At 48.1% G+C, this 23,236-nt stretch overlaps 1 protein-coding gene across 1 annotated transcript in view; it reads right to left on the bottom strand.

The window, feature by feature from the left end:
* RAB5C (RAB5C, member RAS oncogene family) overlaps nucleotides 1–21,212 on the bottom strand; it is a 37,493-nt gene extending 16,281 nt beyond the window's left edge. Inside the window, exon 1 of the mRNA XM_066587318.1 lies at nucleotides 21,074–21,212. The gene's annotated coding sequence lies outside the window, so the exon portion shown is untranslated. The remainder of the gene's footprint in view (nucleotides 1–21,073) is intronic.
* Nucleotides 21,213–23,236: the final 2,024 nt, after the last annotated feature.

Here is a 23,236-nt window from a genome sequence, read left to right as displayed (position 1 = left end):
TAGAGGAGAGCGCGGCAGAAAGAAAAGATGAACAGACACGCTGCATCTTTTGAAGCCGCTGTTTCAGCCGGACTTACCGCAGCGGATTGGCCGTCCCGTGTGGACGAGGTTTCTGAGAAATCTCGTCCACATGGCTGGCTAATCCCGAGATTAGCGGCCGCGGGCGGATTTGCAACGGCGAAATTCCACGCGGCAAAACCACGGCAAATCCGCCCTGTGTGAATCCAGCCTAACACGCATTTCACTTAAGCCTCCTCAAGGGGTACCTGACATGACATCTGCCTTCCTTTTTTGATGCAGTATTTCTTTGTTTGGGATCATCTCTTCTGTTGTGTGATATTTTAACAAATCTATTTAATAAAATGTAATTCCTTTTACTGAGGCTTTTGCGTTCTGACCTCTTCTTGCGTATGCAAGGTAAATGAGTAGCTGAATGCAGCATCTCAGCAAAATCAGCTGATTACTGTGGGTCCGCTGCTCTCCAACCCCAGCTATCAGCAGTTTGCCATGGGATCCACATTCTGGAAGGGGATTTGTGTATGTCGGCACAAATCCTTTAAAGGGGTTGTCCCGTGGCAGCAAGTGGGGTTATACACTTCTGTATGGCCATATTAATGCACTTTGTAATATACATCGTGCATTAAATATTGGCCATACAGAAGTTATACACTTACCCCCTCCGATGCTGGCGTCCCGTCTCCAATGGCGCCGACTAACGCTGTCTTCTCCTTCCATTAGATGCACTTGCGCTGTGCGGTCTTCTGTTCTGTTGAATGGGGCCGCTCCGGCGTGCTCGCAATGCACATGTCTTCTGCGCATGCGCAGACCAGCTCTCCAGCGCGAGCACGCTGGAGCGGCCCCATTCAAGACGGCCGCACAGCGCAAGTGCATCTAATGGAAGGAGAAGACAGCGTTAGTCGGCGCCATGGAGACGAGGACGCCAGCAACGGAGGGGGTAAGTGTATAACTTCTGTATGGCTCATATTTAATGCACGATGTATATTACAAAGTGCATTATTATGGCCATACAGAAGTGTATACCCCACTTGCTGCTGCCGCAGGACAACCCCTTTAAGCTGCCTGTAAATGTAATAACTGATCAAATACAGAATTTTGAAAAAAGGACATTTTTCATCTTGAAGTCAGAATATTCCGGATGCGTCACACGTTGGGAAAAAGCATCGCGAATTTCACACCTTTTGCTGTGTATTTTGATGTAGATCCACAGACCTCCCCCTACAAATGGTGCAGATTTCAGTATGGATATGCACCAAAATCCGCCACATGTGAACACTTTTCTCTGATGGAGCCAAACTCAATTTTCGTAAAAAAAAAAAGAAAAAACCTACACCACCACACAGGCTGTTGAAACTACTGTAAGGGTGTGTTCACACATGGCAGATTTAGCTGCAGATCAGCAGACTTCACCCCTTTAACTCGTATGGATTTTACCGCAGGTTCTGTTGTGGAGTCTTCCCATTGTGAAGTCCGCCACATGGAAAAGCACCGTTAAAGCTCTGTACACCATCTTTGCTCCCGCGTAATTAAATACCTGCGGATGTCATTTTCCCCTGAGACGGATTGCGTGTGCGGGAAAATAACCACGGCATGCTCCATTTTAGTGCGGGTCTATTATGTTGCATGCAGAACGTGGTTGGGGTGGGGGAACCTCGGACAACCCCTTTAATAAATCTATGTTTTAGTTCTGCGCTCGCCGCCTTTTTGTACGTTTTACATCACTCTTGCTGTTTTGTGCTTCACAGCAGTGAATAGACTGGGGTTTTATGGATGCCAAAATCCCACTTCGGCACCGCTGGAAACTGCAAACATGACATAAAAGCTGATGAAACGATAGAAGGGGAAACACTGCTGACAGATGTGTAGGAAGCCTGGGCAGAGCCCTAATTATTACCAAACACGGATGCTTCTAGATCATATAGGATGGAACATAATGGAGCAGTTTATCTTATAACATGAGACCTTTAACCCCTGAATGACGCGCACCCCCCCTCCCCCCATTTTCGGTTTCTCCTCCACCCTTTTAACCCCTTAAGGACTCGGCCTATTTTGGCGTTGAGGACCAAACGATTTTTGGTATTTTTTCATCTCCATTTTTCAAAAGCCATAACTTTTTTACTTTTCCGTCGGCACGGGTGTATGAGGGCTTGTTTTTTGCGTGGTCAACTGTAGTTTTTATCGGTGCAATTTTTGGGTACATAGACTATATTGTAAAACTTTTTAGTATCGTAGGGAGAGAAAACGCATCAATTCTACCATAGATTTTTTTTTTTAAAGCGTTAATTATGCAGCATAAATGACACTACATTTTTTTCTGCGGGTCAGTACGGTTACAACGATACCAAAATTCTTATTTTTTTTAGGTTTTACCACAATAAAACCCCCTTTTTTTGGAAATTATTTTTTTTTCTAAACTCGCTGCATTCAAAGTCCTATAACTTATTTTTCCATGGACAGAGCTCTGTGAGGGCTTATTTTTTGCGAGACGAGCTGTAGTTTTTATTGGTACCATATTGGGGTACACACGTTTTTTTAATCACTTATTGTGTTTTTTGGGAGGCAAAATGCTAAAAATTAGCATTTTGCCTCAGTTTTTTAGCATTTTTTAAAAACGCTTTTTGCCGTGCAGGATAAGCGTGTTACGGACGCGTTGATACCCAATATGGTGGATTTTCAATTTTTTATGCTAATATGAGAAAAAGCATTAAAAAAAGGATTAACATTTTCTATTTTTCGTACTTTATTTTTACACCATCTGTGTCCCTCTGAGGGACTTACACTGCAGGACTGAAGATCGCTATGATAAGGCATGGCAGGACTTCTCTCCTGCCATGCCTTATCACTTACTATAGCAATCACAGGCTATGACAATACAGGACGCCGGTATCTGGCGTCCTGTTGCCTTAGCAACCAGCCGGGATCTCGCGATGTTATTGGGGTACTTCCCTATGACGTAAGGGTACATCATTTTGCGGGAAGTACCCCGCTCCCATGACGTTCCCTTACGTCATGGGACAGGAAGGGGTTAAATAAAATCATAACTCATTTAACCATCGATGTAGCTGTATGAGGGCTTGTTTTTTGCAGGACGAGATGTATTTTTCAATAGAACTATTTAATGTACTGAAAAACTTTTTAAAAGTTCAAAGTGGAGTGAAATGAGAAAAAAAAAAATATTCCGCCATTTCTCGGTGCATCTCATTTCTACGGCGCACAAACTGCAACAAAAGTGATATAACTTTATTCTATGGGTCAGTACGATTACCACGATACCAAACTTCTGCTGTACTTTTTTTTCAAAGACATTTAATTTTTTTAAAATTATTTTCTGGCACCATAACTTATTTTTCCGTCACAGTTGTGTGAGGGCTCATGTTTTGCGGGACGTCATGTAGTTTGCCTTGGTACCATTTTGGAATACGACTTAATGATCGCTTTTTATTGCATTTTGTCTTGGAGACTGGGTGACCAAAAAAGTGCATATCTGGCGATGTTCACTGCACGGGGTCAATAACGCATTTTGATAGATCAGACTTTTACGGACACGGCGTTACCAAATGTATTTTTCGTTTTAGGATTTAGATTCTTCTATTATAAATATGACAAAGGAGGGGGGGGGGGATTTATAATTAGTAAAACTTTATTAATCTTTTTCCTTTTTTTTTGTCCCCAGAGGGGACAACAACCTGCAATGCTTTGATCGCTCCTGCAGTATGATGTAATGCTCCGGCATTACATCATACTGCGATTGGGCAGGCAGTCTGTCAACCCACCCCATTGGGACAGCTCGATAGGCATTCTGCCAGGATAACCTTGGGGCCTTTTACAAGACACCCGGCTGCCATTACATCCGCACGGCTCACTTCGAACTCATCGCGGGGAGCTATTTGAGGCATTTAAAAGGTTAACAGCTCTGATCAGCTGCGCGGCTGATCAGAGCTGTTGCCATCGGGTGTTCGCTGTAAGAAACAGCCGGCGCCAACGGTGCATGATGGGAGATCACCACGTAATCTCCCATCATACATACCCCGACGCTGCAGGAGGTAAACGTACACCCTGCAGCGGAAGTCATAAACATCTGAACCGATGAGAGACCAGCGGTGCAACATATAATCATTCACATGAACTCGTTTGCATTAATGAGTCAAAATCTCATAATATCCTACGAGAAAGCTACTGATTGCCTATTTCTCCACTTTTGGAAACTTCACTAAGCTTACTACATGAGCTGAACTCAATGCAGCCAAACGTCAGTGTGAGAACTGAAGTACAGCTCTGGTCTGCAGCAGCTTTCATTTCTCTAATTTAGTGCAATTACTGGAAAAGCTGTCATTTAGCGTCAGCAGAGGACCGCAGCGGTAAAGGGCTAAGGGGAGTTTTTAGGGTCCATCTGTAGACCAAGTTTTCGGGTCCATTAACAAGGCTGTGTTTATACAAGCATTTATTGGGACATTACATTAAAAATAACAGGAGGACCCGGACAACGCCACTGAAGTTCTACATAATTCAGTTTTGCCACGCTGCACCCAAAAGGGGTCTGTGCCAGCCCCACATAGCATGCCCATCCTTGTGTGGGTGCCTCAGATTTTCAATAGGCATTTCACTCTTTTAAGAACAGCTAAAAGCTCCCATCAGCTCCTTACAAGGTGTATTCCCATCTCAAGAATCCCATTTTAAGGTGTTCAGAATCAGAACAATGGACTCACTCGTAAGAGGTTTATTTCCGAAATGCTCCGTTCTCCAGCTATTGATTCCTCTGCCCTTGGGCCGTTGACTGCTCCTCGGCAGGGAAGCAGACAATCTCTTCTATGGTAGTATAGCCCAGTGTTGGCGGGGCCAAACGCTAACGCACATGCGCTCCTGAGATCCCAGCCATCCGATTTTGGTTAGGCTCACACAAACGAGTCGGATTACACCTGCAAATGAATTGCGTTTGCTCTTTCGGCTTTTGCATCTGGTTTTGTGAACTTGCGCCCGTACGCCACGTCAATTGCGTAAGCACTACAAGCTGCACACATCCATTGAGATCAAAGAAGCCTATGTGTGTGGAATCTACGTTAAGTTAGGGCATCCGGTGATTTTTCTTCTGTTCGCGGAATCCACAATTCCTACCCACATGCCTGAGCAAACTGGCCACAATCCATGCCTTTCAATGCCCATGTATTACCGCGGGCAGCAATCGCAGATTCCGCAATTCAAATCCGGTCAAATGAGACCTTAGATGACAAAAATAGGTGGTCTGCTTCTCTGGCAACAAGCAATAAGCAACCAGAGGAATCAAGAACTGGAGAACAGAGCATTTTGGGGAAAAAACACTGAACCCCTTAGTGACAGGCAAATTTTGGAAATCTGGCATGTGTCACTTTAACATAGAATAACTCCATAAAGGTTTTGCATATTCAAGTGATCTACGTTTTTTTCGCCACATATTGTTCTTCATTTAGGTGGTAAAAATAGACGGTAGAATTTGTGTACATTTACTAGAAGCGGCCAAAATTTGGAAAATTGAAAATAAAATTGTCTTTCACGTTTTTAACTGCAATATCTCAGATGTGCGAACACTGTACAGATTTTGATGAGATATATATATTTCCATCTGTTTATTCTGGACACACATTGGAGGGGAAAAAAACCCACTATTTTAAAAAACACATGTGAATGTATTCACTGAGGGGGGGGGGGGGGGTCAGGAGTATTTTGACCCCGCTGTTTATTTTCAGACATTAATGCAATTGAGAGGAGAAAAAAAAAAAAAAAAAAGACAGTATTTTTCCTGTAGGGCACATAATTAGGATTTGCACCCAAAGTGGATCTCCCCATTTGTCCTGCGTTCAGAGACACACCCATTGTAGCCCGAATCTTATGTCCGTATACACAACAGGGGCCCAAACCAAAGGGAGCAGCCGGTGGCTTTTTAGAACAGACATTTTGCTTGAAGGTGTTTTAGACCCCATTGCCCACTTGAGTGGCCAAAACGACAGAGAACCCCCACAAATGACCTTATTTTGAAAACGAGACTAGTCTAGCTCTAAACTTTTTTCTCCCATTTATACTTTACATGATCACCTTTAACCATTGGATAGCAGCAACCATGTGACCAAGAACCACATACAGCGGCTCCCGGCTACAAATGGGAGCTTGGAGCCAGAGATTTTAAATTTCCCCGACGTATCATACAGAGAATGCGAAACACTCAGACATGGATGATTTTATAGGTATGTACGTCAGTCACTCAGACTTGGGACAGAATCTTCTAGAACGTCATTAAAAAGAACCTGTCCACTATAAGCCTCATAAACCAAGTTATTGCGCTTGATAGTTTGGGCAACGTGGCGTCCGGGAGCCTCTCGTCATACTCGCCCGCTTCCCTGTTCCTGCTGTGTCCGCTGAAACTCAGCTTTCGCGCAGCATTCGTCTCTATAGGAATACGCACACAGCTTTCTGAAAAAACCAACAAAAAGAAAAAACAGACATTCTCACTGCGCATGCGCTGACTGCAGGGGACACAGCAGGAACAGGGAAGCGTGCGAGTATAACGCCACGTCACCGAACTAGAAGGCTTGGTTCCCACGGGACGTATTCTCAGGGGAAATCTCGTGGTTTTGCCGCTGTGAAAAACTGCAAGATTTCCACCTGGAAAGTGCAGCTTCAAAACCCGTGGCACTTAGCCGTAGGTTTTGGAGTGGCTTGGCTGCATGCTCTTTTCGCTGTGGCCAGCTCCTCCATAGAAAAAAATAAAAATTTAAAAAAACATCATGCGGCCGGGGAATCCGGGCCAGCTTTGCCGCGACGGATTGGCCGTTCCATGTGGACGAGATTTTTCCCTTTAGTTACAAATCATTCATCGCCGTTCTCCAACCTTCTCTATAACAATGCTTAGGTTGAACTGCCTATTGTTCTTCCCCGCGCCCCGCTTACCATTATACTCGTCACCTACTGAGCCGACTGCTCTATTTTAGGATGTGAAAAACCGAATGCAGAAGAAACCACGAAAACCCTTCCGCCTCCCCATGACGCCCATGTGTCCTAATATGGGGTATTAGGCTGTCCTGATGGTACAACCACTTTAAATCAATCTATTGTACCTAGTGTTCGCACAAGCACTAGATGGCCCGGCTCTAGTTTACTCCGCGCAGACAAGGCGCTATGCAAAGTGCAGTTACTGCAGAACTTCAAGGCAAAGCTTGCTGCAGAGCGCGCCCCGCAGAGCGCACGCCCCGCAGAACACCATTTAACATGTAATACACCCTTCATTTGCAGAAGTGGAATCCACAATGCAAACCTGCTGTTAAAAAACAATATGTTGCAGATGCAAAATACGCTACGCAGATAGATTTCAGCAAAGATTTTGTGCGTATGGGAGAGATATGGAAATTCTCATCCACTAAAGTGCCACCGATCTTCTGGGCAGCGAGTGCGACCCGTGTGACCGCGGCCTTGTTGTGCGTCCACATGTAGTATAACACTTATATGCTGCGGATTTTCCAAAGCTGACTGAAAAATCTGCAGCGTTTTTAAGTACAACTCCCCCCCCGTGCACATTGACCCGCGGTGGGAAATTTGTGCACCCAGACCCGCACCATTTCATGTGATTTTTGTCACCACTTCTGCACAATTTTCCCACCATCAACCGGCATCCCATAGTCTTACCCACCCAAGTCCTGTGACGTCATTAGTTAGACATGCCTCATTCACCAGGGGAACCGTCTCACAAGTTATCACCATCATCCCCGTCTGCTTCAGTATGTCTGGCTGAGTGAGATTTGATAAATTACACCCAGTAGCGGCCCTCCCAAACCGTCCCTGTGCCGTCACACAGACCAGTACAGACACCTTATGTGATGGGCTGACAGGCCTTCAGTTTTAAAATCCCCCTAAAGCGACCTTAGAGATCTGCCAAAAGGAGGAAGGAGCAGCAGCTCTGCAGTGCTCAATGCTGCTCCCTATCTTGTCCATCTGCAAGGTGTTCCACGATGGAAGGCTAATGCATGTAACTGCTAACGGCTCTGCGGAGGGTCAGCTCCTCGGCACAGGACTTGGACCCACTTTTTTTTTTTTAAAAGAATCAGTATTCTCTTCCAACATTAACCCCTTAGTGACTTGAAGATGCAATCACTGGACAGCTGGTATACTACACTATACTTTTGACAACTCAGCTTGTATGCTATGCAGATCCAGGGGCCTTGACTAGGCCTACGGCTGCCATGGGAACCCATTGGCTGCCCACGATTGCATTGCGTCGGATGGATGATAGAGGGAGACCCCTCCTTTTGTCATCCGCTTACATGTTGCAATTGCAGCATGTAAGGAGTTAATTGGTCAAGACCTATGATCACTCTGCTCCTGGTCCTAAGAGTAGGAGCCCAGCTGTCAGACATCTCAGTGGCTCTTCCAGGCACAGGATTCTCATACTGGTTAAAAGACAGCTTTTTAGGTGGAGTTATTTTTTACTTCAAGTCAAAATGCCATATTAATAAAAACAATAAAAATGTGATTAGAAATAGCCCATAGGCTCCCTTTCTCAATGTTCGGTTTTGCCCGACTTTTCAGTTGTCTGATATCCCTGCCCATATCCGCTCTGACAGTATCGGCCATCGTGTCCTTTGGCGGTCAGGTCTTCTTTTGCCACTGATCTGTCCAAACATTATAGATTTTAGCGACTCGGCTCGCATTACATGACCAAAATCCATGAGTCCGAGCCCAGCTATCTTCCCCTCCAGTGATATGTCAGGTCTCATATGATTCAGGACTTCTCTGTTTGTTACTCTCGCTGTCCAGAGTATACGCAGCAGCCTTCGCCAGCACCACAGCTCCAACGCATCAATCCTCCTCCTATCAGCCTGTTTCGCAGTCCAGCTTTCACATCCATACATCGCTATGGGGAACACGATGGGTTACATTATCCAGCGTTTAGTTGCTATACCGATATCCCTACTTTTCCAGATTTTGTCCATGTTTAGCATCACGCTTCGCCCCATTGCTATTTTATGTTTTATCTCTGACATAGATTCTCCAGCCTGGTCAATTTTGAGCCAAGGAAGATGAAGTCTCGCACTCACTCTATGATCTCATTGTCAATTTAGATATGAATTTGGCCATTTTTTGCAGCTGTCACAATTTCAGGTAGAGGCCCGTTATTTCACTTTCAGTTTTAATCTTACATTTCAGCTGCTTCAGACCGGCTTCTGTTTCTGCAAGCAGAGTTGTGTCATCCACATAACGGAGATTGTTGATGTTTCTGCCACCTATTTTCACCCCAGTTTCCGATTCGTCTAAGTCCCTTTTCCACATGATCATTTCCACATATAGGTTAAACAAGAAGGGTGAGAGGATGCAACCGCGGACACCAAACCACTCTGTGCCCCCATACTGAGCTCACAGTGGCATCTTGATTGGTTTAAGACGGTAAATGTGCCGATACGTCTAGCTCTTGTAGGGCCTGCCATAGCATGTCCTGGTCAACACAGTCAAAGGCCTTGATGTAGTCAATGAAGCACATGTAGATATTCTTTAGATACAGCCCTTAAAATAGGCTAAAGCCGTGTAGACAAAATGCAGAACTCCAGACTAACAAATGGCCTGAGAGAGATGGTGGGAAGTCATGCACATAACCACATCAAGAAAATGCATCTTAGGAAAGTCTTGACCCATCTTACATAAAAGTAGAGTGTCAATTTCAGAGCAGGAGATGGTGAGCAGTTTTCTTCCTGGGATTGTGGAAAGAAAACAGTCACTACTTCCTCTGCCCTTAAGGAAGTGAAGCAAAATTACTTAAGTCACTTCTAAGTTGACAGATGATACTGTGCTACAATGTGTAAATACCACAAGAACCAAATTGGATGGGGGTTTCCAGGTCTAACAGATTTGTAGAGATCCTATTCCTGGCACCGATCAGCGAGCACAGAGTCCTCTTCAATTAAAGGTGTGCCGCGGTAGACAACGTGATTGTACAGCTTCTATTGTTTTAACCACATATGGACCCATGTGTAAAAAAAAAAATAAAAAATCATCCGCATCCAGACAACCCCTTTAATTGTTGATGTGCATTTAAATGCAGAAACAAATTTTATATCAGATGTCTAGAAGATAGGAAACTGAATTATATCAAGAGAATGTACAATATTTAAAGGGTCTGTAAATTCAAGACGACCTCTACCAACATCTATTAGCCAGAGCATTGTTGTATTACATGGCCACCCCATTATCAGCAGAATGTTGGGTGCTGCAGAACGAGCCGATATCAGGGGCTATTTCTTAAGGAGACAACCCTTTTATTAACCTAAAATATCATTATTCATGTTCATCCTCATTCTGCTCCCCCTCCATAGAATCCAACCAGGAGTGTAACTATAGAGGATGCAGGGGATGCGGTTCCCCCCGGGCCCAGGAGCCTTAGGGGGCCCATAAGGCCTCTCTTCTCCATATAGGGAGCCCAGTACTATGAATAAAGCATTATAGTTTCGGGCCCTTTTACAGGTTTCACATTGGGGCCCAGGAGCTTCAAGATACGCCTCTGAATCCAACAATACTCGCTGGGCATTGCCGTAGCATGTGTCAGATCTCATCACATTCGGCTTGGCATCTTGTCAATTGCAAACTATTTCTTGCCAAAGGAAAAAGGTTTGTTAGCGTGTGACCAGCAGAGTACAAAGTGATCGCCCTCAGTAAGAGAAACCAAGTCATCTTGTAGATCTGATACCTTTTAATGGCTAACAAAAATACATGATGTTATAGCAAGCTTTCAAGTCTACTTGGGATTCTGCATCAGGCCTGTAACCAGATGGATCTGAAGGATCCTATAGACATGCACACAAGGACAGTGGGAGAAATTGGCATTTAAAACAATAACTAAACAGGATGAGGGAGAGAAGTCCTCAATTGGTCCAAAAATAAGGATATGTGAGTTTTGTAGCCTTGACGTGTTTGTCCAGGGCCTTGGCGTCTCCAACTCTGGGCCACATCTCTCAGATGTTACAGCCCACCATAACCGCTGCTCTTCATACCTGTGTAAAGGGTGTCCAAATACCCGATTCTGTGCACTAATAGTCTTATTTGGGGCTTTGTTATAGAAACAGGACAAAAATGTAAAGCAAGGATGAGTTCACATCACACAACTAAGGAAAGGAAAAGCAAGTCACCTGGGGGTGAACATTTTTGTACAAAAAAACAAGAGAACGCAGAGGGTTTTTCTATTAACCCCTTCCCCCCATATGACGTAAGGGTACATCCTGGAGGCGGGGTACTTCCTGCAACTGGATGTACCTTTACGTCATAGGGATAGTGCAAGATCAGAAGCGATTTCACGCTATCCGGCAGCAGCAGCCGGCTGTCAGTGATAGCCAACCTCCTGTTGCAACAGCGGGGGTGCATCAGAGTTGCACCCCCCCCCACTGTTAACCCCTTCCTTGCCGCGATCTATGTAGTTTGCGGCATTGGAAGGGTTCACAGAGAATGCGCGCTCCCTCTATGACGTTTCCAGGCTCTCGCGATATAATTGCAGAGCACCTGGCTGGTTGCCATGGCAACAGGACGCCAGATACCAGCGTCCTGTATTGCCATTATCTATGATCGTTGTAATAGGTGATAAGGCATTGCGGAAGAGAAGTCCTACAATGCCTTATAGCAATCAGAGTTAGTATGGTGTAAGTCCCCCAGAGGGACACGAATGGTGTAAAAATAAAAATAAATAAAAAAGTCAAAATAATGTACAAAAAATAAAAATGTAAAAAAAGTTTGAAAAAAAGCATTTTTTGGGACTCTCATATTAGCATAAAAAACAACAACAAACAAAAGACATATTTGGTATTGTTGTTGCACATGCTTTTTATCCTGCACGGCAAAAACGTAAAAAACACTTAAGGGAGGCAAAATGCTCATTTTTAGCATTTTGCCTGCCAAAAAGGGCAATAAAAGTGATTTAAAAAGCTGTATATACCCCAAAATGGTACCAATAAAAACTACAGCTCGTCTTGCAAAAAATAAGCCCTCACAGAGCTCTGTCCATTGTAAAATAAAAAGGTTAAGGGCTTTGAATGCAGCGAATTAGAAGAAAAAAATAGGTAAAAAAAAAAAGGGGTTTTAATGCAGAAAAACTTTAAAAAAAAGCATTTTGGTATAGTTGTAATTGTACCAGCCCGCAGAAAAAATGGATTGCGTGATTTATGCTGCAGGATTAACGCTATAAAAATATTAAAACCCGTCAAAAATCGTTGCGTCCTTACGCCCCAAATAGGCCATGTCCTTAAGGGGTTAAAAGGCAACTTCAAATCCCAGAAAGAAAACTTTTTGACCATCTTTGATACTTTTATTAGCGGTGCAGGCTGTTATCACAGTCGGCAGCGCTCATAAGATTCTTTCAGTTCGTGCCCCGCTGGTAGTTCAGTGAGACGCGAGCTGTAAGCGCAGAGAACAATGCAGCTGTTTGCTTATTTTTTTAAAAAAAACAGCTGTATTGTTCGCCGAGCGATAGCGGCGGTGTCCCACTCTGCCTGCATAGCTCTTTAGTAGCTAATTATCTACTAAAGACTATGCAAAGATGATCGCTCAAAACTGTCACTCAAACTGTCGTTTGAGAGATCATCTTTCAGTGTAAATGGGGTTGTAGTGGCCATAAAACTTGTACAACCTTATGTGTGGACTAATTAAGGACTTCCCTCAATGCTGGTAAGATTTTAAATGCAAATTTATGACACTGTCCCTTTACATATGTGTATACAGATGGTCCCCGACTTGCGAACAGGTTCCGTTCCGGGAGCCCGTTCGCAAGTCCATTTTGTTCGCAAGTCGAACAAATGTTTGTATGGAGCGGGATCGCGGGTGGATCCCGCTCCATACAACGTCGGGTGCAGGCTGTTCTTACAGCGGGCACCCGGTGGCAGCAGTGCCAACGAGCCGTGCCGCTCGTCAGAACTGTTAACACTTTAAATATCGCTCCGACAGCGGTATTTAAAGTGTTAACAGTGCTGACGAGCGGCACGGTTCGTCGGAACTGCTGCCGCTGGGTGCCCGCTGTAAGGGACAGCCTGCACCCGACGTTCAGGGGGGCCGTACAGCGTCCCACGATGAGATCGCGGGACGCTGTGTGGTTGCTAGGCAGCCGGGGACCTCCTGAAAGGCCCCAGGGCTGCCTATGCAGAGTGCCCATCAAGCGCACGGCTTGCTAGGCGCTCTGCATAGACAGCCCTAGGGCCTTTCAGAAGGCCCCCGGCTGCCTAGCAAGCCTATCAAGCCTGATAGAAGCCTGTCCGGTCCCTGCACAGTATGATGTCATGCCATAGCATGACATCATACTGTGCAGGACAGATAGTTTGTATCTAGCGAAATTCGTAACTCGAATGTTAGCAAGTCGGGGACTATCTGTATAGGGTTGTCCAAAGGTATGGAGGACACCTGAATAACTGGAAAACAGTGGGCGAGATCATCATCCTGTTTGTGGCATGTTGCTAAGGGGGCAGATCTGTGAGGGGTGATGTCCAACATAACGGCCATTTTGAAAGTTCCTATCTTGGAACCAAGTCAGTGTTTCTGAAATGGGAAGGGGCCCGTGAGACATAGGCATCATATAGAGATTTTGATGGGGAATCCAAGTCTCTGCATAAATACGATGTACCTTTACTCCTGTCTTGGACAACCCGGTATACATAGGCTTATTCAGATCTATCATTAGAGGCCTGATGAAGAATTCTATTTAGATCCAAAAGCTGTAAAATCTTTTGACTGGCCATTACAAGGTATCGTATCTACAACATTACTTGGTTTCTTTTACTTAGAACAATAACTACATCTTGCCAAACATGGCAGCATAAAGCTCAGGTTCTCCCTGATGATAGGCCCTCCTGGTGGCCCAAACGTCTGAACCCAACCATGTCCTACGGCCACAGCTGCTCCGCACTACAGGCCTCACAGGACACAGGAATGTACATTTATGATTAACTAGAAAATGCCCAATTTTCATTTCTCTTTCCATATTTCACAACCGACGAGCAGAAGAAAAGGAAACCGGCGGTAATGGTCATTCTCCCCAGTCATGAGTCAGTCATCTAATCCAGAGGTTACAAGTTCCACCGAGTTCTGAGTCACTGGCTAAAGCCTCTTCCCAGTAAATTCTTGCGTCAGCTGATTAGAAAAACTTGGCCGACAGCAAACACATGCAGCCATGTTCAAAACCTGTCCGGACGCCAGACAGGTGGAGCGTTACAGCAACAAGGCAGGCAGAAGACAAATATCACTCGCCACTCGGGAAACTGCACCAACAAGACTGCGGCGGCGAGGAGATACTCAGACTTCTTGCCAATGTCTATAAAGTTAGGACAAAAAAAGTAGTTGCAGAATAGTGCGCTCTAGGACTGGTGAGATGCACTACAGACCCCAGCACTGCCAGGTGAGGAAGCACCAATGAGAGAACTAAGATTGCCTTGCTTCTAACTAGGAAGCGCAATTCTGTATGCGAATGCACAGCGTATTCCATGGCTCACAAGTCTTCTTGGATTACAGAGTGTTGTGGCGGCATTTGTTAGTCCCATACACCCTGGCGAAGGGCCCTTTTACACGGGGGGCGATAAGTCATTCAGACCCCGGCATCCAGTGGAAAGCTGAATGGTTTCCGTTCAGTGTAAATATGAGCACGGACTGGACGACGAACGAGGATTTGTTCACTTCTCATTCGTCGTTCAGTTTTTGGATATTTATGAATAAATTGACAACTGTCTGTTAGCATTCCTTACACAGTGACACTCAACGCTGACTGGACAACGTCAGACTGTAGGAACATCCCCAATTGTGAGTCTTAACTAAGGATGAGCGAGTATACTCGCTAAGGCACTACTCGCTCGAGTAATGTACCTTAGCCGAGTATCCTCCCTGCTCGTCCCTAAAGATTCGGGGGCCGCCGCAGCTGACAGGTGAGTTGCGGCGGGGAGCAGGGGAGAGCGGGCGGGATAGAGAGATCTCCCCTCCGTTCCTCCCCGCTCTCCCCCGCAGCTCCCCGCCCCGCGGCAGCACCTGAATCTTCAGGGACGAGCGGGAGGATACTCGGCTAAGGTACATTACTCGAACGAGTAGTGCTTTAGTGAGTACACTCGCTCATCCCTAGTCTTAACCAATGTATCAGCAATCATGGGAGAACATCCGGAGGAGCTGCAGAGCATCCCAGATATCCCAATCACCCCGCATTATTGGGAGGGGAACTGCCCTTTTACATGGGCCGAGAAGGTCACGACTTGAGATTCTTGTTGAGTTTTGTGCAGCAGTTCACATAGAAATGAGAAAAGCTGGGCGATCAACAAGATGCCGGCGATTCTCGTTAGTCGTTGGCTCACGTTCAAACTGGACGATAATGGTTCCATGTAAATGGGGCATAACGGGCACTGATCAGGGGCTGTAATAAAATGGTCAAATAGGGCTGTAAACACCCCAGAAACCAGATTGCCTTGAAATATATATATTTTTTCCAGGCTCATAACTGGGACTACTCAAGGGGACTAAAAGGAAGGCGACTCCCAACTAGACACTCAAGTATACAATGCAGCAATAGTGCTATAGGCTGTCACAGCCAGCATTAAGTGGGGGTCCCAAAACAAGTCTCCTAAGTGGCAGCTCCCCGCTTATGTCTTTGCTAGAAGGGGACATTCCCGGTGGCAGTATAGGACGTTGCAGTCAGCACCCGACGAAGATGTCAGATGTCACAGATCTCTTTGCTGGGTTTTCATTGCACCCAATAGCATAGTCATTGGGGAACTCAGAGAACCAATATTACAGGGTCATTTACATTAAAAATATTCCCTTTACAGGCCAAACCTCCAACTTACATTCTGTGGCTGAACGGCAGGTAGGAGACGCAGCCAGGTACTTTCCTACAATGGGTGAGTTTCACATTCCATCAAAACCAAAACCAACTCCTGTCCTCCGCAGGAAGTCGCTTCAGAGACATGATCAGAGGAGCTCGCCAGAGAAGTGCGTACACCGCACTGAAAAGAGTCAAACTGCTGTGCGTCAGCCTGTGTCACCCAGACCCCCATTCCCCCGGAATTATTAGACAACGCTCCGTACTTTGCATCACTCAAACTATAAGTACTATAGCTTAGTTTATGGCGCTTACAAGTTCACTTTTAAAATCAGGGGTGCATGACCTTTGTTGGCCCCGGGGCCCATCAGACTGAACCATACAAATTTACACAGGTGATCTGGGGGTTGTTCCCCCTTAAAATGGGCTTCTACCTCATTGGGGTTTATTTGCCTTCCTTTGGATCAACATTGGGGGTAATGGGCTGACCATGTGTCTTTTTTCAGCCTTATATACTATGTTACTATAGGAGTATTCCCATATTCACAGGATAGGCCATAGAGGTCTGACAGGTGTTGGTCCCAGAGCTGGGACTCAGACTTACATCCAATTCTGTCCCCCATCGCCTCTGGCCTGGCTGTGGTGGCCAGGATTTACAGAAACAAACAGGCTTCACTATGCCGTTTCTGGAACTCCCATAGAAGTCAATGAATTACGGAAACCATAACACAAGGAGCTGTGCCATTTCCATAACTCAGGCGCTGCAGGAGCCGTGTAGTGGTATTATTGTATCCTGTCACCACCAGGAAGCTAGAGGTCTGACAGGGCTTGGATGCAGGAATGCCCGTCACACCCCTAGCTCCTGATTGGTGACTTCTCAAAGGTCCTAGCAGCAGAGTCAGTAGTGATTTTAGCCTTGGTTGGACGGTTAGGGATTAATGTAGGTGCTTACATCATTAGCTGAAAAGGCTTCCATGTAGGAGACAAAATAATGTAAGCCTAACCCTAAAACACCCCTAAACCTAACCCTCCTGGCAAGGCAAAAATCACTGCACTGTTTGGCCGGAGAACAGGCTGCTTCTACATGTGGGGCGACTTACAGTACTGGCCGCAAATACAGATGAGTCCGGGCCACCAGCGCTCTGAATCGCTTAGATGTGCGGACCAACACTTTTTCGCTGCCTCCATGCAGGCCGCTAAAAGGGAGCGGACCCGCGGATGTCCTCACTGCTGGCAGACTGTTATAGTTCAGTCGGAAATACTGACAGCAGCCCCTGAAAGGGGAGGACACACTGAGTGCAGCGCTGCAGTCGGGAGGCCGCTGCTGCCACTGCGGAGAGCGCTGCCAGGGACGGTGACAGCAGCCACGGTAAGAAAAGGCCACAGGCACTGCAGCGCTGCTGGGGAAAGGCCAGCACCGGGGACACTGCTGGCGCCGAGTGACAGCGGCCCCGGTAATGGCAGCCCACAGTCTGTGCAAGGCTGCTGTGCAGAGGCCACCACCTACAGTCACAGCAGGTCCAGTAGCACACACGCGGTATGCTCACACAAGGATACTGCGGTGCTGAGTGCCAGGACCTGCTGTGAAGCTGAGAACTTACAGCCTAAAAGGAATAGGGGGTGTCACCCCATCAAGCACCAACTATCTTGTCACCACCCATACTTCCGGTGGTGACAAGATACAAGAATACCCCGTGGAGCTCACTGTGCAAGTAGTCCCGTAACTCCCACTGACTTCTATGGGCAGTGCAGAAGAAGGGTGGCACTGCTCGCACCGGTTTCCATAGGTCACAACCACCATATACAGCCGGGCCAGAACTAGAGGAAGGTGCAAGTCCAAGTTGTCATCTTCACATCTATCAGACTTTCACAGCATATCGCTTTAATGAGGCGTTACCATCTAATACACTTATGGCATATGAAACGTATGGGCTAATGTCTGACAGCTGTGGATTGCACCAACTCTCCTTCATTCAGCCCCCCAGAAGGAAGGAGATGAGGCGTGCGGCCATCTCCAATGTAGAATATAGGAGCGGCAGAAACCGCTCAGCAGATCGCCACTCAAACTACAATGGAGCGAGTCTGAGCCTGGTGCAGACAGACAGCCATCATGTAAATAGTCCCCAAAGCGCGCAAACAGCTGGGTTCTTGTAGAGGTAAGTGACCACTGAGGCGTGCGTCTTCCTGCAGACTTGTCATTTATAGGCAATGATTACCGCTTTACACCGGACAATAATTAATCAAATAGTGACTAGGTTAGCTGATACAAAGCGACTAGTGAACGGACCCTCGCTCCTCAGCCGGTCGGCCGCCGTGTTACCGTGGAACAAATGTCGCTGACATTCTAATTCGGAATTTTTATTCCAAACTTCTAAAATGTAGCTCCTATCCACAGTATAGGGGAAAAGCGTGATTTGTGGGTCTCACCACTGAGACCCCCCCTAACCCCCGTGACCCACTGCTCCTCCTGGACACGCATGGTGCCACTCCATTCATGTCAACGGGACTACCGGAGTTAGTTAGGCACAAGCGCTCGGCAGTTTCCATCAGCCCCACTGAAACAAACAGCGTGGCAGCTCTGCTTGACCATCACTTAATTCAGTGTGATGTTACCTCCAGTGATCAGTGGGGGTCTCACCCCTAAGAGGGGTCCCATTACTCCCTCTTCACTACGCGGTCACCTCTTCCACCCGTGGTGACACTATACCGAATCGAGTGATAGCCGAGCGTTACACAGCTGCAGCACCATTTACTTCTACTGCGCTGATAAGACGTTACCCAGCGGGCGTCTCCGGAAGAGCTCCTGATGTTCAGCCAGCACTTCATTCAATTTCCTTCTCATCACGGGAGGTGCCCTAAAGAAGAGGGGGACGGGACCGCCATTCTCAGGATCAGTGGGGGTCTCAGCAGTGAGACACCGATTAAAAAGTTAATCTTTATATAGCGCTAATGTATTAAGCAGCGCTATCCAGTGGACAACTTTAGATGGTCTTTAAAGGGGTTGTCTACTTGGAAACTATCGACAGCCTACAGACCTGCCATCCATAGTAGAGGGGGACTGCCACTGATCAGCGGGGCATGCCATAAATCTCCTGCGGCCGCTCATCTCCATTCACAGTGAACAGGCAGTCATTCATAGATGACTGCCTGTTCACACGGGCTGATCGTCGCTTGTTTTTTATGCCTGGAGAAACGGTAAGCTAATGACGGAACGAATAGGCCGGGGTCACACGGGCGGGATTGCTTGCATGGAAATTCCGGCCAGTGATCTTAAAGGAGATGTCTCGAGGAAGCAGTTAATTTTTTTTTTTGCCCAGTCCCCCCCATTAAACACACATTACTAAGCCCCCCTGTAAATGACATTTCTAGCTGGTTCGTACTTACCGTTCCAGCGTTTCAGCAAGTTATAAAAGTTTCCTCAAGATGGCCGCCGGCTCTTTCCCCGTCGCTCGCTGCAGCCCGACGTGCGCGCTCCCGAGACGCCGCCAGCTGTGTCTCCATGGCAACCGGACGCATCGCAGCCGCCGACCAGACGCCCCGCAGCCGCCGACCAGACAGCAGGTAACCGGCGCTAGCCCCCGGCTCCCCAGCGCTAGTTCCCCCGGCGCAGCGACAGCCCCCCCGGCCTAGCGACAGCCCTCCCCATCGCAGCGACAGCCCCCCCGGCCTAGCGACAGCCCCCCCGGCCTAGCGCTAGCTCCCCCGGCCTAGCGACAGCCCCCCCGGCCTAGCGACAGCCCCCCCGGCCTAGCGCTAGCTCCCCCGGCCTAGCGACAGCCCCCCCGGCCTAGCGACAGCCCTCCCCATCGCAGCGACAGCCCTCCCGGCCTAGCGCTAGCTCCCCCGGCCTAGCGACAGCCCCCCCGGCCTAGCGACAGCCCTCCCCATCGCAGCGACAGCCCCCCCGGCCTAGCGCTAGCTCCCCCGGCCTAGCGACAGCCCCCCCGGCCTAGCGACAGCCCCCCCGGCCTAGCGACAGCCCCCCCGGCCTAGCGACAGCCCCCCGGCCTAGCGACAGCCCCCCCGGCCTAGCGACAGCCCCCCCGGCCTAGCGACAGCCCCCCCGGCCTAGCGCTAGCTCCCCCGGCCTAGCGACAGCCCCCCCCATCGCAGCGACAGCCCCCCCGGCCTAGCGCTAGCTCCCCCGGCCTAGCGACAGCCCCCCCGGCCTAGCGCTAGCTCCCCCGGCGCAGCGGCAGCCCCCCCGGCGCAGCCCGGCGCAGCGGCAGCCCCCCCCCGGCGCAGCGGCAGCCCCCCCCCGGCGCAGCGGCAGCCCCCCCCCGACCCATCACTTACCTGGGAGGCTTCTCGGGGCTGCTGGGCTGGGCTGGTCTTCTCCGCTGGGCAGCTCCAGCTTCTGCACCTTCCTCTAACAGAGGATGGTGCAGAATGGCCGCTTCAGCGCGCTCCCGAGCAGTGACAGCTCGTCTGCGCATGCGCAGAAGAGCTGTAGCGGGGAGCACACTGAAGCGGCTCGTGCTGAATGGAGAAGACCGGACTGCGCAAGCGCGTCTAAAAAAGCAAGCTGCCAGCGAATTTAGACGGAACCATGGAGACGAGGACGCCAGCAACGGAGCAGGTAAGTGGAATAACTTCTGTATGGCTCATAATTAATGCACGATGTATATTACAAAGTGCATTAATATGGCCATACGGAAGTGTATAACCCCACTTTGTTTCGCGAGACCACCCCTTTAAGCCCGAGACTAAGCGGCAAAGTAGACGAGATCTGCGAACATCTCACCCACACGCTGCGGACAAGCCGCTCTGAGACTGACGGAATTCAAAGCCAGTTGTATCGCCGTTCCTCTACACTCTATGGGCAGAAACAAACCGCTTTCAGAGCCCACAGAACTTCAGCTGTTGAGATCTCACGGAATTCCGTGCGGTCCGCTGCGAACATTCCGCCCTGCAGGAATCCAGCCTCAGAGTTCTGTGTAGCAGGGTCTGCAGCCATATATATATATATATACACACACACACACACACACACCATTATGGCCTTTAATGATTGGCATCACTCCCGACTCTGGGCAGCAGGGGCAAATTGTTGCCTCCCTAGATAGAAACCATCCCAGAGGATGCAAAGTAACTTGGGACTTGTAGTCCCACAGAAGCCCAAGCACCCCCGGCTGCTGTTCTCGCACTGCCGCAGTCACTACTGCTCTCCCTCTAGCACACTCCGCTATGGCGTCATACGCTGCCCGGGACTCCCCCTCCGCAGCAGCAGCTCACCCCGCTCCTACGAGGCCTCAGCTGCCACCCCGGTCTCACCTGTCCGCTCGTATCCTCCTCCTCACTCCCGCCGGGAGACCCTTCTCTTCTTCCTTCTCCTCCGGCCTCAACTTCCGCCTTTCCTGTGCCACTTCCGGGTACACCCCACTCTTATCCGCTCTGATTAGTGAGTTCCGTCAATTGACAGAAGCGACAGCCAATCACAAGCTCAGCCTGTCAAGTCACGCCACTCGCGCAGGAAGTGATGTCATGGGAGTGGTGGAATGCGGAAATGGTGGCGAGGTGGATTTTGGGAGTTGTAGTTTCTTCCAGAGGAAGTCTAGTGATTGAGTTTGAACTTGTTGGACCAGGTGTGTAGTTGCTCAGTGCCGGCTTTTTAGTATTGTTTATGGTTTACTTCAGGTTTGGCTACTTGGTATATTTGTGGTGACGTGAGTCATCCATTGCATAACGTTAGAGTTGAGTTACAATTTTATTTAAAGTGACCCTGCGGGCCTTGGAGAAACAAAGATGGCCGTACCAGCTTCTCTGGTTACCTGATGTACGCTGTGCATTAGTACACATCACTCTAAGGCTAGTTTCACAGGGGCGAGGATCATGTAGTTCTCCCATCTAATACAATGGATGGTATCGCAGGAAGATAGACCACGGCGCGACTTGGTTGCCGCGTTGCCTCAGATAGCGGTGCCATGCAGGGGAAAATTGCATGACTCCATTTAAATGAGTGAGGTTCATATAAGTGCATCTGGCGAACGCACGAACCTCGCGTGATTTTCTCGGGCCGTGTGAAACCGGCCTCAGGGCTAATGTCCACGGGCGGTTTTTCATCGCGTATCATGCAGTGGATGGAGGCAATGAAAGTCAATGGACCGTGTGGACACAGCGCTTACATACAGCAGAGAAATAAATCCCAGCATGCACTATTTCTCTGCGTATGATAAGCAGCTCTTCTATGGGCTGCGTATCAAAACGCTGTTCCTACGTAAGTATGGCAATGAAAAAGGAGGGTGGAGCAAGACCCAGTGAGGGTAGTGGAATATTTATGGAGTACAAAGAGTTTTCAATGATTGAGTATTTTGAATGGTGGAGGTGCTGCCAACCAGATGACGCTCCACCAGTGTGGGCGTAAGTGTAGCGAAAAGGATGTGAAAAGAACTGGTATGGAGGCGCAACACTCTAAGCTACTAGAAGATGTAGATCAAAGTCCAATGTGTGATGGTGAAAGCACTTCTTTTTTATTATTTTTTCAGAAATTAAAAACCAGCAATGGAATACGCGTTTCGGGGAAGAACCCCTTCGTCAGTTCGGCTGGATAGGACAACAGGATGCCTAGGGGTGACACGATTCCAAAGATGTATGGAATGTGTCGGAGGTCCTGTGTGCAGGAGAACAGGGGAGAAAAAAAATGCTTTAACCCAGCATGTTAAAGCATTTTTTTTCTCCCCTGTTCTCCTGCACACAGGACCTCCGACACATTCCATACATCTTTGGAATCGTGTCACCCCTAGGCATCCTGTTGTCCTATCCAGCCGAACTGACGAAGGGGTTCTTCCCCGAAACGCGTATTCCATTGCTGGTTTTTAATTTCTGAAAAAATAATAAAAAAGAAGTGCTTTCACCATCACACATTGGACTTTGATCTACATCTTCTAGTAGCTTAGAGTGTTGCGCCTCCATACCAGTTCTTTTCACATCCTTTTCACGTAAGTATGGCGACAGGGAGGCATTCCGAAACGCATCTCAGCTCTGAACAGAGCGGGAAATTTGAAAAAAAAATCACATTGTGCACGCTCGTGACGTCAGATTCCCGGACATGCACAGTTCATACTTGTCCCATACGCGGTCTCTGCCGGCAGGGTGAAAGGCCTCTGTATGTGTAAACCAGCGCAAAAGTTTCTAGGCCCAATATCGCGGTCGCCTGCTTGAATGTAGCGTTAAGGAATAGAGATGAGCGAGCGTACTCGCTAAGGCAAACTACTCGAGTGAGTAGTGCCTTATGCGAGTACCTGCCCGCTTGTCTCTAAAGATTCGGGTGCCGGCAGGGGAGAGCGGTGAGTTGCCGGAGTGAGCGGGAAGGGGGGGGGGGGGGGAAGAGAGATCTCCCCCCCGTTCCTCGACGCTTTCGAGACGAACGGGCAGGTGGGCAGGTACTCGCATAGGGCACTACTCGCTCGAGTAGTTTGCCTTAGTGGGTACGCTCGC

Source organism: Eleutherodactylus coqui, chromosome 13, assembly GCF_035609145.1.
Source record: "Eleutherodactylus coqui strain aEleCoq1 chromosome 13, aEleCoq1.hap1, whole genome shotgun sequence".
Lineage (NCBI taxonomy): Eukaryota > Metazoa > Chordata > Amphibia > Anura > Eleutherodactylidae > Eleutherodactylus > Eleutherodactylus coqui.
The sequence above is the reverse complement of the archived record's forward strand: the minus strand, read 5'-3'. Positions and strand labels throughout refer to the sequence as shown.